This window comes from Pinus tabuliformis, chromosome 3_2 (genome assembly GCF_031772625.1).
Source record: "Pinus tabuliformis cultivar Carrire ecotype Pingquan chromosome 3_2, CPIR1, whole genome shotgun sequence".
NCBI lineage: Eukaryota > Viridiplantae > Streptophyta > Pinopsida > Pinales > Pinaceae > Pinus > Pinus tabuliformis.
The window spans coordinates 784726654-784744031 of NC_142302.1; positions in this window are offsets into that span (position 1 = coordinate 784726654).

Consider the following 17378-nt stretch of genomic DNA (forward strand, 5'->3'; position numbering starts at 1 on the left):
AACATTTATTTGTGATAGAGGATGTTTTAGCGGAGATTATAACCAAAATTCATCACAATTTAAAAAATATGGATAGCCAGAGGTTTTAGCTATTACATGTCATGGAACAAGTAGAACCAATGCGCTACATCTATAAAATCATTTGGTTGCATACATAACTAAAAGCACCGAGGCATTGAATGCAAAGAACACCAGTGCCCGAAATGTATACCACCCTGGTGCTTATATATCAAAAAATTCATCGAGGCATTCTTTTAAGGAATGAAACCGGGGCACGAAAAAAAATATTGCAGTCTCAGTGCTTTTATTTAAACTCACAGTGCCGATGCATATTGTTTGTATAAATGCATTGATTCATTAAGGATTAAAATCACCGTTGTTGTTAATTTTAATAATGCACTGAGGCTGGAAATAAGTTTCTACAGGAACGGGGCATTAATTTTACAAAAGCGTGTGTTAAGAATTACAATGCACTGAGGCATTAATTGCAAACAACATCGGTGCTTGAAGATCTAAATTCCCCTGTGCTATGATTTTCTGAAAAGGAACCAGTCATGCAAAAAAGATGTCATCACAGTACTTTTACATAACATAATGCACTGGTGCATTTTTATGTTATGGATGCACCAATTTTTTGTTTTAGATTTTCTATTTTTTGGAAACATTGACCTGTGATAGTAATTACTGTCATTTTCTAAATACGTTATTCATCGAAAAATATACATATATCTTATAACAGTATTCATATAAATTAAAATTTGATTAGTGCATTTGTTTGCATTAATTTGTTATACTATCATATTTCATGTCTCTTAATTATAACATTTAATTGTCCATATATTTAATCAGTGGTGTAACATTGCACAACGACATTGGATAACACAATAGAATAAATTAAAATGAATTTTATTATATATCAATAATAGGCTCTTTGTCATGCAAAATGAGATTGTTATTGGTTTGTCTTTCAATTAGGACACTATGTCCATTACATTAAACAAAATGTTTGATTTTTAGAGATGATTATTTCAAAAAATACAATAGGTTGCATTGATATTCAAATAGATCAGCATTATTCATTGGAATTTTTGTAAGTGCTCGAGCTACTTCCATGACTTGGGTTATTTGAACAAATTTTTTGTTGATCGCATCGATTGCTTTTGTATTCTTGATCTTGTTCCATCTGCAAACATAAAAACAATGTGTAATGAGTGTATCTACATTGGTGAGAACAATAAAAATTGAAATAAATAATATGCATCAATGTAAATCGAATAGAAATGTACCATAGAAATAAGTGACTTATAAATTGTGCACATGGTTTCAAAACTAGGTCTCATGCCTTGTTGCAACAAGTCTTCTGCTGGCATAGTTCTATACTTTGTGTCCTGCGTGTTTTAAACCTCATTATAAATCATAGATTTAATATAAAAGATTTTTTTGTTTTATTAATTATAAACTCATAGAAGTGAAACACCATAGATACTTACAAATTCCACAATTAATTTTTGATATGCCAACATATACTCACAACCTATATTTATCCCAATGTCAATCAATTTTTCTGATGGCTCTTCTTTGTATGTTAGCACCTATTTGAAGACATTCAAGGATGGTTGTCGTAAAAAAACTTAAAATATACAAAAATGAAACCTTGAGTTGTTATAAGGAAATATTAACAAGTAATCACAAACTTTGATATCAACCCTTTTCTTCCTTGTCATCTTGTTTTATGTGTTGAATGAGTTCCATTTTGTTTTCTTTTATGAAAGAAAATACTTGAAATTTAATATTTAGTGCCAAAATATTTTTTTGTATGTGCAAATTCAATCATGATTACATACATTTGAAGCACGTTGTTGTTGAGATAGCTCCTCTTGTGATCAATTATATCCATTTCCCTGACCATCTCCTTGTACACATTTTTGGACATTCCTACTAGCATGTTTCACATATCAGCTCATTGATCATTTAGGATTTTCATAATGTTCCTGAAAAAAAGTAATAAAATATTTTTATATTAATATATGAAAACTAAATATAACAAAATTGATATTAATAAATGAATGGTTTGTAGTACCAATTCTAGCGGTTGCTCCCACGCTCCCTCCTTCTATTCTTCGCATCCCCTGCTTGATTCCCCTGATGGCCCCTCCCGAGTCTGATTCAGGGGATTTGTTCTCTCCCAGTGGACCCTCACGATGATGATTCTTTTACATCTTTATCTTCCCTTATCACCTCTTTTGGGCCTTCTCATACAAGTCCCTCTATCTCAAAATTTGGGACAAAACTTGATGAAATCCCTGAAATAGAGTTGCCTCCAACTATTCCTCGCAAGGCAGCTCTATCTCTGGTTGAGCATGGTCTGGTTGGTTAGTTTATTGGCCTCTAGCCCTCTCCAAAGACAATCTAAAAATGGGTTGAAGGAAACTAGGTGGATAAAACCCAAGGGAAAATCTCCATTCATTTTTTTGGAAAGGGATTCTTCACATTTTATTTTGAATCCAAAGAAGGCCAAGACCTAATATTCATAAATGGTTCATACTTCATGGACATAAAGGGGATTTATTTGAATACATGGACTCTTCATTTCAATCCTAAGCTCGATGTCCCCAATGCAGTTTCAGTATGGGTATGCCTTCCCCGTCTCCCTCTCCATTATTGGGGAGATGAATCAATTAAGGCAATAAGCAATGCTTTTGGGCAATTCATAGATAGAAGTGAGCCAAAGGAAAACCTACACATTTATGCTTGAATATGCATAGAAATTGATTTGGAAAATGGATTACCAGAAGTAGTGAAGTTAAAAGTCGACAATTAGACTTAGATACAACAAATAGACTACGAACAACTCCCCTTCAAATGTAAGGTATGTCATGAATACAGTCATTTTTCAAATAGATTCTCAATAAAATGGTAGAAGAACCAGCAAAAACTCAGGAACCACAACGGGAAAAAGAAAAACGCAAAAGAACAAGAAATAAACCATCAAATCACGTATCTACGTCCATCCATGGTCCCTCATCTCATAAAGTCCCTGCCCCTCCCCCCGGCCCCCTCTCTCTCCTCTGACCCCTCTCTCGCCTACTCTAATCCCTTCTCTGCTTTAGGCCCTAACGAGGATGGGAAGCTTCCTACTTCTCCCTCCTCCTCCTCCCCCCCTCTCCCCGACCCCCCTCTTCATATTCCCCCTCTCTTCCCCTTCGTCCCCCTACTGCCCTTTGAACCCCAAAGCTCCATCATTTTTCATAATTCTTACCAGAAATAAAGCAAAAGAAACACCTGCTACCCAATAGAACTCAAAAAAATCAAGAAGAAAATCAAACAAGGAAATCTGAGATGAAGCTACTCAAAAGGATATGGCTTTGGGAACACAACAACCAGTGGAAACATATATAGACAGAGGAACAGGAACCAAATACAACCAACACCAAGAAATGAAAGGTAAGGGATCATCCAGACCATCACAAAGTAAATAATGAAGTTGGCCTCCTGGAATTGTAGAGGTCTTGGGCACTTCTCTAAAATCAATGCAATAAATGATTTAATTAAGACTTCTGAATCTCCTGATATTTTACTACTTTATGAGACCAAACTATTTGAAGAAGAAATGTACTTAGTTATTCACAACACAAAAAAATTAGAAGGAATAGTAATAAGCTCTATAGGCTCGTCAGGTGGAATAAGTACCATGTGGAATCAAAATCTTTGGGATCTAGGCAACTCTAATAAGGAGCAGCACTAGATCAAAACAAAAATGAGAAACAAAAGCTTTAGGGAAAACATAGTAATATTCAACATCTATGCCCCCTCTCATTATAGAGACAATGAGACATGTTGGCAGCTCTTGAAGATCACCTTGAAGTAGAAGAAAATCGAAAAATAATAGTTGCAAGGGATCTCAACTTGATCCTGAACGCAAAGGAAAAATGAGGGGGCTCCTTCTTGCCCAACCCAAGCAAGAGAAAGATTGGAAAAGATCATATAAAATTGGAACTTGATGGATGTAGTCCCTAAGAACATAAAATTTACATGGGGCAATCAAATAATCTGGACGGGTAACATAAAGGAAAGATTAGATAGATTTCTAATCAATCGTAGCCTCATCTCAGAAACTGTCCTAGTATCTTCAAAAAAAAAATCCTTGGTTGCTTCAAACCACAACCCCGTCTCCCTTTCATTTGGCTCGGCATTGAATTTGGGGCATCTTCCTTTCCGTTACAACCCCCTTTGGATTTCTTTCGAAGATGCCAAGAGGCTTGTGGAAACAACATGGAAAACATGCATCAGTGGATTGGCCTTGTACGTCTGGGAATCCAAATTAAAAATAACCAGAACAACACTAAAAAATTGGGCCAGAAACCACTACATAGGGCCTATGCAAAACAAAAAGGAGCTGTAAATCGAGCTGGAGAATATTCAAACAAAATTGGAAAATGGAGACAATACAAGAGAAATGCAAACTAAGGAAAAGGAGCTATATTGGGAAATATACCAGTCCAACAGGAGAGAAAAGGAATTTTGGAGGATAAATTCAAGAATTTTATGGATACAGACAGTTGGGCCACTAATTTATCATTATTATTGTCACTTCTTAATATCCATTTCATCCCTTTCTACTGTTTTATTTATCATAATTCATCATATAATTCCATTTCATAATTATTTATGCTCTTCTGGATAAGTAATACATGTTCTCCTTTATGTTTAATAAATTGATTATTATTATGCATGATTTTGCCAATGATGGTTTATTAATTAATTTGTTATAACATCACCCACGCTTTTAGCCTCCAAGATCTCTTCCATATTGCAGATTTGATATTCAAATCATAATCAAATATTCTAACTCAGAAATTCGCTAGGATAATAAGCGATAGTTTTACATTCGATATTTCGAGCAAACGAAGCATAATCAAATCCGAGACATGTGTTTTGTGCAGAACTAACCAAATTAGTTTTCCTATGACCAGCTTCCACAATTTAGTCTGGATTGAGAGAAAATCAAGGTTCTTCGAAGGACATTTTTGTAGATTTTTTATTGTGGCCATTTTCCAAATTGCTCCAATTGCAATACTAGATTCGACTTGTTCCAGTTGAATCATGATGGAAAGTTCTCTTAGATCTCATCTTGCTCATTGAGATTTTCTAATCAATCTAAATTGTATGGGAAATCATTTTATAATTAGTTTGTTGTAAATTTCCTTTTATGGTTTGTGTATTTAAAAGACATAAATCAGAGGGAAAAGGGAGATAATACATATAGAGGAGATCAAATATTGAAGGTTTTCCTTTGGCGTGTAACCGTAAAACTTCAATTTTTAATTCCTTTTATGAATTAAACATAGTTACCGATCAAATGAGAAAATGAACTAGTACCCATTTTTTTGAGGTAGCAAACAATCACCCGATTTTGAAATGTGGTGATGCCAGAATACACTCTTTTTTTTAAGCATATTTTTGGAACTTTAAATTTTCTTATGTATCAAGTATGAATATTTTTTTCGATGTTAGTAATTTTCATGTTGATTTTGAAAAGTGTTGATGCGACATCAACACATTTTTTTAACTGTTAGTGATTTTGATGCTGATTTTGAAAAGTGTTAATGCAGCATCAACACATTTTTTTAGAGCACTTATTTCTGATGTTTTTTATGTACAAGTGTGAACATTTTTTTTTTGTTAGTGATTTTCATCTTGATTTTGAAAAGTACTGATGAGCATCAACCCTTTTTGTTCAAAGGGCTTAGTTTTTACAATTTAAATTTTCTAATGAATTAAGTGTGGATAATTTTTTTTCTAATGTTGGTGATTTTCATGTTAGTAATAAAACATAAAGATAAAAATAAAAAAACATGACAAAAAAAATCAAATACAAAAAAGAAAAGAAAAAAAAAAAAAAAAAAAACCTATAAAAATGTAAAAAAAACATAAAACATAAAACATGACAAGAATAAAAATAATAAAAACATGTTAGTAATAAAACATAAAAATATAGCCCCGCAAGGTAGGCGAGTTGGTAATCGCGCTGCGGTGTAGTTCATCTGTAAAGCGGACTCCGTATTTGAGGTCACAAGTTCAAATCCCCAGACTTACTTGGAGCTGTGTTATAGCGGGCAGGCGCAGTTCCCAGGGGTTATAGTGGTGGCAGCCAGAATTGACCCCGTGTTACGCGAGTTGCAAGGCTGTCCCAGTCACCAATTCCCCTGTCAACAAAAAAAAAATAAAACTAAAAATATATAAAACTAAAAAAAAAAAAAAAAACATAACAAAATAAAAAAGCATAAAAGATAAAAATAAAAATAAAAATAAAAAAATCATGACAAAAAAAACATAAAACATGTTAATAATAAAACATAAAAATAAAAATAAAAAACATGACCAAAAAAAATCAAATACAAAAAACATATAAAAAAACAAAACAAAAAAACTATAAAACGTAAAAGAAAAACAAAAAAAACAAAATTAACTCGTATAGTAAAACAATTGAATAAAAAATTAACTCAAAAAACAAAAAATAAATTTAAAAATACATATATATATATATATATATATATATATATATATATATATATATAATTTAAAGAAAAACAAATTGAACCACAAAAAAAACCTAAAAACATTTTTTTCAAGTAAAAAAAAAATAAAATTAATTAATTAAAATTAAAAATTAAAAAATATTAAAATTAAATAATTTATATAAATAAAATTAAAACTAAAAGTAAAAGAGAAAATAAAATAAAAATTTAAGAAATTTTTTTTTTTAAATTAAAATTATAAAAATAAACAAATAACGATATGTGTGTGTGTGTGTGTGTGTGTAATTTAAAAACAAAATTTAAAAAGAAATTGAAAAAACAATCAAAACAATTTAAAAAGAAAATTAAATTATAAAAATTTAAATTTAAATTTAAAATAAAAAATAAATTTCAAAACATATTAAAAAAAAAATTAAGAAATAGAAAAAAAAATTAAATTAAATAAAAATAAAAAACATTTAAAAAAACAATTAAAAAAAACATTAATTTTTTTAAAATAAAACAATTATAAAATAAAATTATAAAAAACAATTATAAAAAAAAACTGACCCCTCCCCTCTCCACTGCCCCGATCCCTCCCGTCTTCCCTTCCCCCTCGGCCCTGCCTCCCCCCACTCACCTCCCTCTCCCTCGACCTCTCTTCCCCCCTCCCCACCTTCAGCCCTCCCCCTCACTCCCGCCAACCAAACCGTCCTCTCCCCTCTCCCTCCCCTCCGTCCCTCACCCCCCTCTCCCCTCCCCCGACACTCACTCACACCCCTCCCCTCCCTACCCACACCCTTAGCCAGCAAACAACAGGTCGTAGGACAATTCCGAGAATCGGCCTCTTAGCCGCAGGCTAGGGGCTCTGGCGAGGAGGGGAGAGGGGTGAGCGGATGTCGAGGGAGGGAAGAGGGGGCGTGACGAGTTGGGTGGTGGGAAGGAGGGGGAGGGCAGAGGGTAGGGAGGGGAGGACGTGAGGGAGGGGAAGGGGGAGAGGTTGGGGGGGGAGGTCAAGGAGGGGGGGATGAGGGGCTGAGGGAGGGCCGAGGGGGGAGCGGAGAGGGAAGGGCTCGGTGATTTTTTATAATTATGTTTTTTATAAATAAATAAATATATATATATCTAATTTTTGTTTTTTAATTATTTTTTTAATTTTTTTGAATTTTTTTTTGTAATATGATTTGAATTTCTTTTTTTTTTTTTTTTTTAATTGTTTTGAATCTTTTTTTTAATCAAGTTTTTAAATTTTTAATTTTTTGTTAATTTTATTTTATGTTATTTCTTTATTTTTATAATTTTTTTTTAATTCTTAAATTTTTATTTTATTTTTAATTTTGTTTATTTAAATTACTTAATTTAAATATTTATTTTTTATTTTTTATTTTGATTATTTCTTTCTCTCATTTTAAATTTATTTATTTTTTATTTTTTATTTTTTGTTTTTTGTAATTATTTTAAGGTGGTTTTATTTTTATTTATTTATTCTTTTAGTTTAACCAGGTTTTTCTTTTTTATTTGTTTTTTATCTTAAAAAAAATGTTTTTAGATTTTTTTTTTGTGGTTCAATTTGTTTTTCTTTAAATTATATGTTTTTTTTTAATTTCATTTTTTTGATTTTTTTTTTCTTTTTTGTAACTAACGTGTTTTTATTATTTTTATTTTTTTCATGTTTTATGTTTTTTTTTTTCCATTTTTATAGGTTTTTTGTTTTTTTGTTTTTGTTTTTTCTTTAAGTTTTTAATCTTTTTTTAATGTTGTATTTTATTTTTGTATTTTTTTTTACTCTTTTTTTTTTAATTTTACATGGTATGGTTAATGTTTTTCACATTTTATAGTTTTTTTGTCATTACTATATATTTCTATATTTGATTTTTTTTGTCATGTTTTTATTATGTTTTATTACTTTTTATTATTTTTTATTTTCATTTTTTTTTTAATATTTGAATTTTTGTTTTCTTATGTATATTTCATATATATATATATATATATATATATATATATTAGGGTCCGTGTCGATGTTTGTCTAACAACCCGATCCCATTATGTGGAATTTGATAGTTGATTTTAAATTTTTCGTTATAATGAATCGAGTCTACTCCACAATGTGTTAATTTCATGGTTGGTCTTTAAGTTTTCATTACAATGGGTTGAGCTCACCTACACTGCGTGTCAATTTGATAGTTGATTTTTAAAAAAAAATTGCAATGTCTCAAGATGTCTTAGTCTAAGATTTTAAAATTGCTATACATTTAACATTTAAAGAAAAATACTCTTGGTACAATAACTATTTCATTCAGGTATTCATTTTTAAAGTTTTTTTAATCATAAAATTTCTTCATAATGTCATGCTTGAAATATTTTGAAAACTTGAGATTTTTTTGTAGTCATAATCTTTGGTTTTAATTGCATGGCTGAAAATCTGTCAAGATTTTAATGTTTTTCTAAGACATGATATTTTATCTTGAATGCTATGGTCAAAAACAATTACAATTTCAAGGTTTTTTAGAGTCAAGATATTTTATCTTTAACAAGATGGATGGAAATTATAAGACATGATATTTTATCTTTAACATCATGTTTGAGAATTGTTGTAATTTCACAGTTTTTCAAAGTCCAGATATTTTCTCTTTAACTCCATTTAACCCGATTTTTGTTTTGTTATTCCAGAATAAACAATTTTTTTAAGGGTGTTTTTTAATCCATTTTTCAAAAAATGGTTTTTACTTCCATTTAAAAAACATGTTGAAAATTTACCCTAAGAAAAAAACATAGTTCTAAAATAAACAATTTTCATTTTTGGGTTGTTTTTTCATGTTTTTTTAGGTTTTTGGGCTCGAGTACCCATTTTGAGGTAATAATTCCAGTTTCATTCGTAACTATGTTATTAATGATAATTTCAACATATTGTAATTCAGTGCAGTCTGTAATTTGTTGCCACGACCATGATCGGAGAGTTGGGCCCACTCTTTCAATCAAGTGTTGTTGAATATGGTTCGTGTGGATAGGTATGTTTTTTAATTAGGCCGATAGGCCTTCCTTTTGAATAATTTCACCTCAAAATTCCGTCTACCCTTTTCACTGTAATTTGACACTTGTCTCTTGTTCCCTGTCTCTTAGCGGCGGTGAGATGATAAAAATTAGCCTGATTTTAAGCAATTTCCTTATGGACTGTTGTGGGAGACACGCTGATACAACACAGTCACTAAGATTGTCATTGGCGCTGAAGTTCTTTGTTTTATCAATAGAAGGGTCGAGGAACCGTAGATTTTCGAAGGTCGAATCCCCATGAGCTGTGATAAAATCCTCCTCATAAGGGTGTTGAGGGGCGCAGATCTATTGCCTGAGAAACAGACCCTTGAAGGTTTTTTATCATGGGAAACGCATATTCATGACACTTATCCAATGAGAGAAGTGGAATTGAAGGTTCGAACAAAATGGAAACTACCCAGATGGCCTAGAAGGTTGGAAAACCACAGGCACCCAAAAATACAGCACCAAATATGGAGGTGGACACCCTCAGTTTTTGGTTTTATTTTTCTCCACCGAATCTAACATCACCCTGCCTGTTTCTTGGCACGGGTTTCTGGTTGCAGGCCACTTCAGTAGACTTCTCTCTTGGGCGCATGTGCTTTTTGTTGTGGCCACTCTCTCCGCCCACTAGCGCAGCGCCTAGGTCCATCCAAGAGCAAGAAGAACGGTTGCGTCGGAACTCTGCAAAACTCTCCATGGTTCATTTTTGGGCGCTAGCATCCCAAGTTTCCGCAAACATTTTCCTTGGTTCTAGTTTCTTCCCTAGGGTTTCTTAGTCAGGGTTTCTTGGTCACGCTTCCTCCCTTGCAGTTTCATAGTTAGGGTTTCCTACCTAGGGCTTCCCTATTGCCGTGGTGGACCTAAGGCTTCCCTATTGCCGTGGTGGCTCCCCTTATGCAGATCCCTATATGCTAGGTGTTTTTTCCTCTTTAAAAAAAATTGTTGTATTTTATTCTGTTCAAACGCAGGTCCCTATACTTTAGGTGTTTTTTCCTCTTTAAAAAAATAACTGTATTTTATTATGTTCAAACGACTGTAAAAAACGAGTGTCATAAATTGCAATATGTTTTTTCGGTGACATTAAATATTTTTGTTGTTAAATTTTGTGTAAAAAAATATACAGTGAATTTTTATCTCTAAGTTGTGTATTTTATTTCTCATGTCTAGCATCACAAAATAGCAATGTGTAAAAAACTAGCATAAAAAACACTGCAAATTTTAGAATGCATAACGTTAGCTATTTTTCCTGTTAAAAAAATCACTGTTAAAACCCATCCAAAAAATTGACAGTATGTTTCTTGGGCACCATAAAATATTTTACCTGTTAAATTTTGTGTTAGTTTTTTTTGGTCTATTAAAAAACCACCATAAAAACTACTATTTATTTTCTCTTTGTAAATAACCACTATTAAAAAACTGTGGTAAAAACAACTATGTATTTTTTTCTTTGTAAATAACCATGTAAAAACACTACACTACCCCGAATTAAATTTAAAAAAAAAAACATTAAACTTTAAAATTATATAAATAAATATGCATCAATTATTATTTTTAAGAGAAAAACAAATAAATAAATTTGAGTGTAAAAGGTTTTTTTTACAATGAAAAATAAATTTTACCATTTATTATTAAAAATACATAACATATAGATATAATTTCACAAATTATAATTATATGTTTTTTTTCTTTTTTTAATTTTTATATTCTTTTTTTTTTTTTTTTTTTTGGATATTTTGAATAGTGATAACATGATGCCACATAGAGTATATTATTTTCATATTATAAATTTATTTTATATATTATTAAATTAGTAGAGATTCATTTTCCATGAAAGTAGGAAAGATAGAAATACATTTTCTATATTATTAAATTCATATAGGTGATTTTCAAGTAAAGTTTATTGATCCCAAGAAAGATTAAAAATTATAATTAATTAGAGAACAAATTTAATATTTCCATTATTTAAATCAGTTAAAAAAAAACCAAAAAAAAAAAACTTTAAATTCATATGCATTAAACATCATTGACTCAAATATTAACTTTTAGAGAATTTCAGTCATACATAAGCATTGTCAGAAAATTTCTACATCACCGTCATTGACCAATCTCTATATTTTTCTCTCATTTAATAGATAAGAATTGTAATTATGAACTATTCTTATAATATTTATTTGATATGGCCATTAGGCTAGTTCATGATGCATATGATTGCAAATTAAAGAAACAAAAAACACAAATACACTAAACAATCTAAATTTAATATAACAATTATTATTTCAAAACAAAATACAATTCTTTCTATTTCGCACTCCTATCGGCCTTTGTGTGCACCTTCTAGGGCAATTGCTAGTTATATCATTAATACTTTCTGATTGTTGTTTCATTTCTTATTGCTATATTATCTTGTTGTTATTTCATATTTTTGTTACTCAAAGTTGATGTTATTTAAGATTGTTGTTATTTGATTTGTTAATTTTTGCTGGATTAATTTAGAACTTCTTTGGGCCAATGACATTGTATTTTGTAATTGCTCAATACTAGGTAGGGAACCTGTGGCATACATAGACCTTGCACGATAACCTTGAAATAACCATACGAACCTCGAATTGACAAATAAATGTAAGAGGGATTGAATCTATAAACCATATTAAGACCCCAACATTTTGGCGTTGTTGTCGGGAAGGCTATCAAAGGCGCAAAAGCACAACCAATATTGACCATAGGAACACTCTCTTGTCCTGGTCAGGCGGGGGTTGCACCAAACCTTTTCCAGGACCGAAGCATTAGACTGTTTTGATTGCTTTAATTTTTTTCCTTTTAATTGATCGTGGGAATCACTCTCTCATCCTATTCAAGTGAGGCTCTGCACCAAGTCTTTTCTAGGACCCGATCATTATATCGCTTTGATTGTTTCCTGCCTTTTGATTGATTATAGGAACCACTTTCTCGTCTTGGTTAGGAAAGGTTTGTACCAACTCATTTCCGGGACTCGAGCATTAGATTGCTTTGATCATTTTAATTTTCTTCCTTTTTTATTAGTTATAAGAATCACTCCCTTGTCCTGGTTAGGAAAGGTTTGTCCCAAACTTTTTCTAGGGACCGAGCATTAGATTTCCTTGATTTTTTTAATTATATTCCTTTTTTACTATAAAAACCCACTCTCTCGTCCTATTCAGGTAAGGCTTGTACCAATTCTTTTCTAGGACTCGAGCACTAGATTTGTTTTGGTTGTTTTGATTTAATTCTTCGTCTATTAGATTGCATGAACATGGAAACAAAGCTAGGGGGAAAAGGAAGACCACGAAAACTCACAGGTCGAGGTCAATAAGAAATTCACAATATGAAAACTATGGGAAATCAATACTATATTGAAGATTGGTTTCACTCTTTCATTTCCTTGCAACATCACTCCATATTTCAGCAATTCTCGGCACCATCCTTAATGAGGAAGTTGGTCTCTCATACGCTAGTATTTATTAACATGCATTTTTCAAATTTGGGTATGTGCATGCTTAAGGCCTTATCTCAAAAATGGCTCCGTTGTAAGTACTCTTATACGTATATATATTTTATTTTTGAAGGTAGAGTAGGTTAGTGTGGAAAATAGAATAAATAAAGAGATAAATAAATAAATTTATTTATATGTACAAATAGTCGTTTTTGCTGCAACAAGCTATGAAAATTAACATTGGTGATAAATATTTGAATTTATTTATGTATGTAGATGTATTATATTGAAAATAACATTTCTACAAACACTCATACTCATTTTTATCACCATTTTGGAAAATTTGTTTGATTATCATATGTTATGGCTTGTGTGCTTGATAAAATTACTGAAAACACAGTCGAGACAGTCATATTTTGAGGGACCAAATGGGAATTTTTTCAAAAAATGTTTCTATTCTAATTATCCCTTTATGTATACTTTATAATCCAATTTTAATCACTCAATTTGGATTTGAAATGAAAAAGTTATGAAAAAACATTGACTGGATGTCTAGTAGGCAGCTCAGGAACAAAGTTGGGACAGTCAATTTTTGGAGGCCTAAATGACTAGATTTTGGAAACATGTTTTTATGATATATTATTCTATTAATCTATTTTACAACTCAATTTTAATCACTCAATTTTGATTATCATATGATAAAGTGATGACCAAAATATTGATCGTAAATCAACACCCTTAAAACTTTATTTTTCTGGTTGTTCCTTAGCACATTTGACCCATCAATTATTCATGTCTTCAAAACCTATTTATATTGGATATATTTACATGAATCTAATGTAATCTCCAATTTGAATCAATTCAATCCGTCATCAAACGAAAAAGTTATGCTTCAAATATCAATTGTTGGTCTAAGTTGGGAAATTGAAAATGGCTTTGTTATGTAGGTTGTTCTAAGTAAATTTTACATATCATATCATGCAATTTTTAAAACCTGTTTCTATTGGTGATATATCTTTTAAGTAGCTTTCATTTTAATTTTTAATCATTCAAATCGGATGAAAAACAAAGGAGTTATGATTAAAATGATGTTGGTTAGTATGTCGGCCACTGCTCTCTCGTAGGTGACATATATATATATATATATATATATATATATATATATATATATATATATATATATATATATATATATATATATATATATATATATATATATATATATATATTATTTATCCTTTTGTGGATTTGTTTTACAAAGTAACTACCTATTATTTTTTGCATATGTAGTGGATTAGGAGAGCTCGATCACCTCTCTTCTTCCATGATTTCATTTTTTATTACAGGTAGATGCTCATTTTTTGCAGGTCTGAGGAGAATAAAGAGGTCAATTTATGAACAAGTGATTCTTGAAGGAAATGATAATGAAATAAGAGAATTTCATCCAAGCATCTATTAAGAAATTTAATATTATATGATTTTGATTCTTTCTAGGTGTCATGATCTAAAAAAATTTGGATCATAAGAGCTTGTTGCAAAATTGTTCCCTCTATTGTTCACCAACACAGAGAAAACAACATGAATACTTTTCATCACTTAACAGATTCATAACAAGAGAAATGGGGAATTTATTTCCATTTGAAGATCCAAGTCATTTCCACCAAAGCATTTTTCCAAAAGATCATTTTTTTCACCATTGATAGATTGTTGTTCCTGGAAACAAATTGATGTTCCCTTAGGAAACAACATTGTTGCAACCAAAATCACAACCGTTGTAACTTAAGTTATTTATTTATTTATTGTTTTTCAATAAAATGTTTTTTTTTTGTTTCTCTTATGTTTTTATGTTTCGAGTGTTGTTTACTTCAAAGTCACATCTTTTGTTCTCAAAATAAAAGAAGGAAGTTCTTAAGTTTCATGATGTTTCTCCACATCTATATTTTTGTTCCCCAGTCTTATCAAGTATATGGTTTCCTCATATCTAATATCAAAAACTCTTATGGTAAGTCTTGTCAGGAATGATTCACTCTTAATTCCTCATTATTTTGTAAAGTGACTATGATTGTTTGATGACTAATCCTCCTCCATGTCACCTTGCTAGGATCGCCCATTCAGTTAGTTTTTGGGAAGGATTTCCACAATCATACTTGATACTTCATGTCTACAAGATTAAAATCGTATGGGTAGTTTCAAGGTTGTAACATGCAATAATGGTACTACTGGATTAAAAAAAATCGAATCATAATTTTTGCTACCTTAGTTACAGTTGTTGTTCCCTAAGTCATAGTTGTCGATATTATTTCCTTCTTCCCTTTTCCTGTTGCTACTCTAGTCGCAACGTCCTTTTTCTATTTCCCTATTGCTACTCCAGCCATAGCAACCTTTTTTCCCTTTCCTTGTTGCTACTCCAGTTGCAATGCCCTTTTTTTCCTTTCCTTGCTGCTACTCCAGTCACAACGCCCTTTTTCCCTTTCCTCGCTGTTACCTTAGTTGCAGCGCCCGTTTCCTCTTTCCCTGTTGCTACTCCAATCGCAGCACCCCTTTTTCCCTTTCCTCGCTGCTACCCCAGTCAGGCGCCCTTTTTCCCTTTCCCCGATGCTACCCCAGTTGAGCGCCATTTTTCCCTTTCCATGATGCTACTCCAATCACAGTGCCCTTTCTTCCGTTTCCCTGCTACGACTCCAATTGCAGTGCCCTTTTTCCCTTTCCCTGTTTCTACTCCAGTCGCAGCGCCCTTTTTTCCCTTTCTCTACTGCTACTCTAGTCGCAACGCCCTTTTTTTTCCTTTCCCTGTTGTTCCCTCAGTCACAGTTGTTGTTACCTCTATCATAATTGTTATTACCTAAGTCACGGTTGTTGTTACCTCTGTCACAACTATTGTTATTGGCCAATTTTCACATTTGATTCAACACATGTAGGTCTTTCTGATTTATTTCCCCTCCTTGGTGAATGAGAAATACTTTTAATGGTCTAGGTCCTCTTTGACATAATTATTGGGTAGTCAATTTATCTTTGTTTATCTATAAACATAATCTTGTTTTTAAGGAATAATTATGCAAAGATGATTTCAATTGTTCCAACTTTCAACTTTTCTACTTTTCAAGTCCCTAATCTTGTAAAATTTATGATGATGACCACAAAATTGTACTTAAATATTTCCATCACTATCTAATGAAGTGTTCCTCAACCCAAATCTTAACAAAAAAATATATATTTATCAACAATCATTTGAAGGTTATTAGGCTTTTTAGAAGAAAAAATACCCAAGTTGAAAATAGTTACTACAAAACTTTTTACGCCATCCCTAACTCTTAAGGAGTTGACCTGCCACCCCATCTATTAAGTAATATTTTGTTGATTAAAAATAACCATAGTTTAATTTTAACTTAAATAGTTAGTTGGAGGATAAGAGGTCTCATCACAAGTTGATCTACCATAATCATAGGTCCTAATAAAGTGACATTACCACTATTGGTCACCAAGCCAGGGTAATGGCCTTCGTTCGTAAAACTAAAGGAAAAGAGGTCTCATCACAAGCCGACTTATTCACTTTTGTTAGCTCCCGTGAATGGAATTGTTATTAACTGGTTACCAAGCCATAACAATGATCTTCAATAGACATATAAGCAAATTGAAATGCTTTTGTAACTATGTACCTATTTCCAATAGATGGGACACTAGCATCTCAATGGTTTAAAAAGGCATCCCTGCCGAGGCTATGGATGCCTGCTGGTAGCAGTGGCCATGCCTATGGTATAGAAGTTAATTCAATACTATGATCTACTTGGTTACCTTGTTTTCTCAAAACTAATTGCTAATAAAGCCTATTGTTGCATATATAAGGTTTTCTAGAACTCATGGTTCATGGGGTAATATTTAATCAGTTCTTAGATGATGATGGTTATGGTTTATATCTATTATTGAGTTATAAATATTCACTTTACATGTGAGGGATGAAACTTTTAGGATATTTGATATTTGACATTTTGTATCATCTAATCTATCATTCCTTTATTATACAAGTTTCATATATTTAACCAAATATAGTTTCTTTGCCCAATCAGTCTCCATTTATTCATAACTTAACAACACTACTATTAAAGTTAGGGGTAGGATAAAGAGGCCTAATTCTGATTTTGAATCCCAGGTAATTGGTCATACCTTGAGAAGCAAAGACTGAGATAACTAATTCTCACAATTTTTGTGATCATAACAACCAAAGCTTATGGGTCTAGGGAATGCATCTTTTTCTCATCATTTTACCCTATTTTATATTCCCTTTTTATCCATTATTATCTCATGACATTCACAACATGATTAGGTGACTTTTATATATAATGAGATAATTGAGGTTATGAATTACTTATTGAGGATACTCA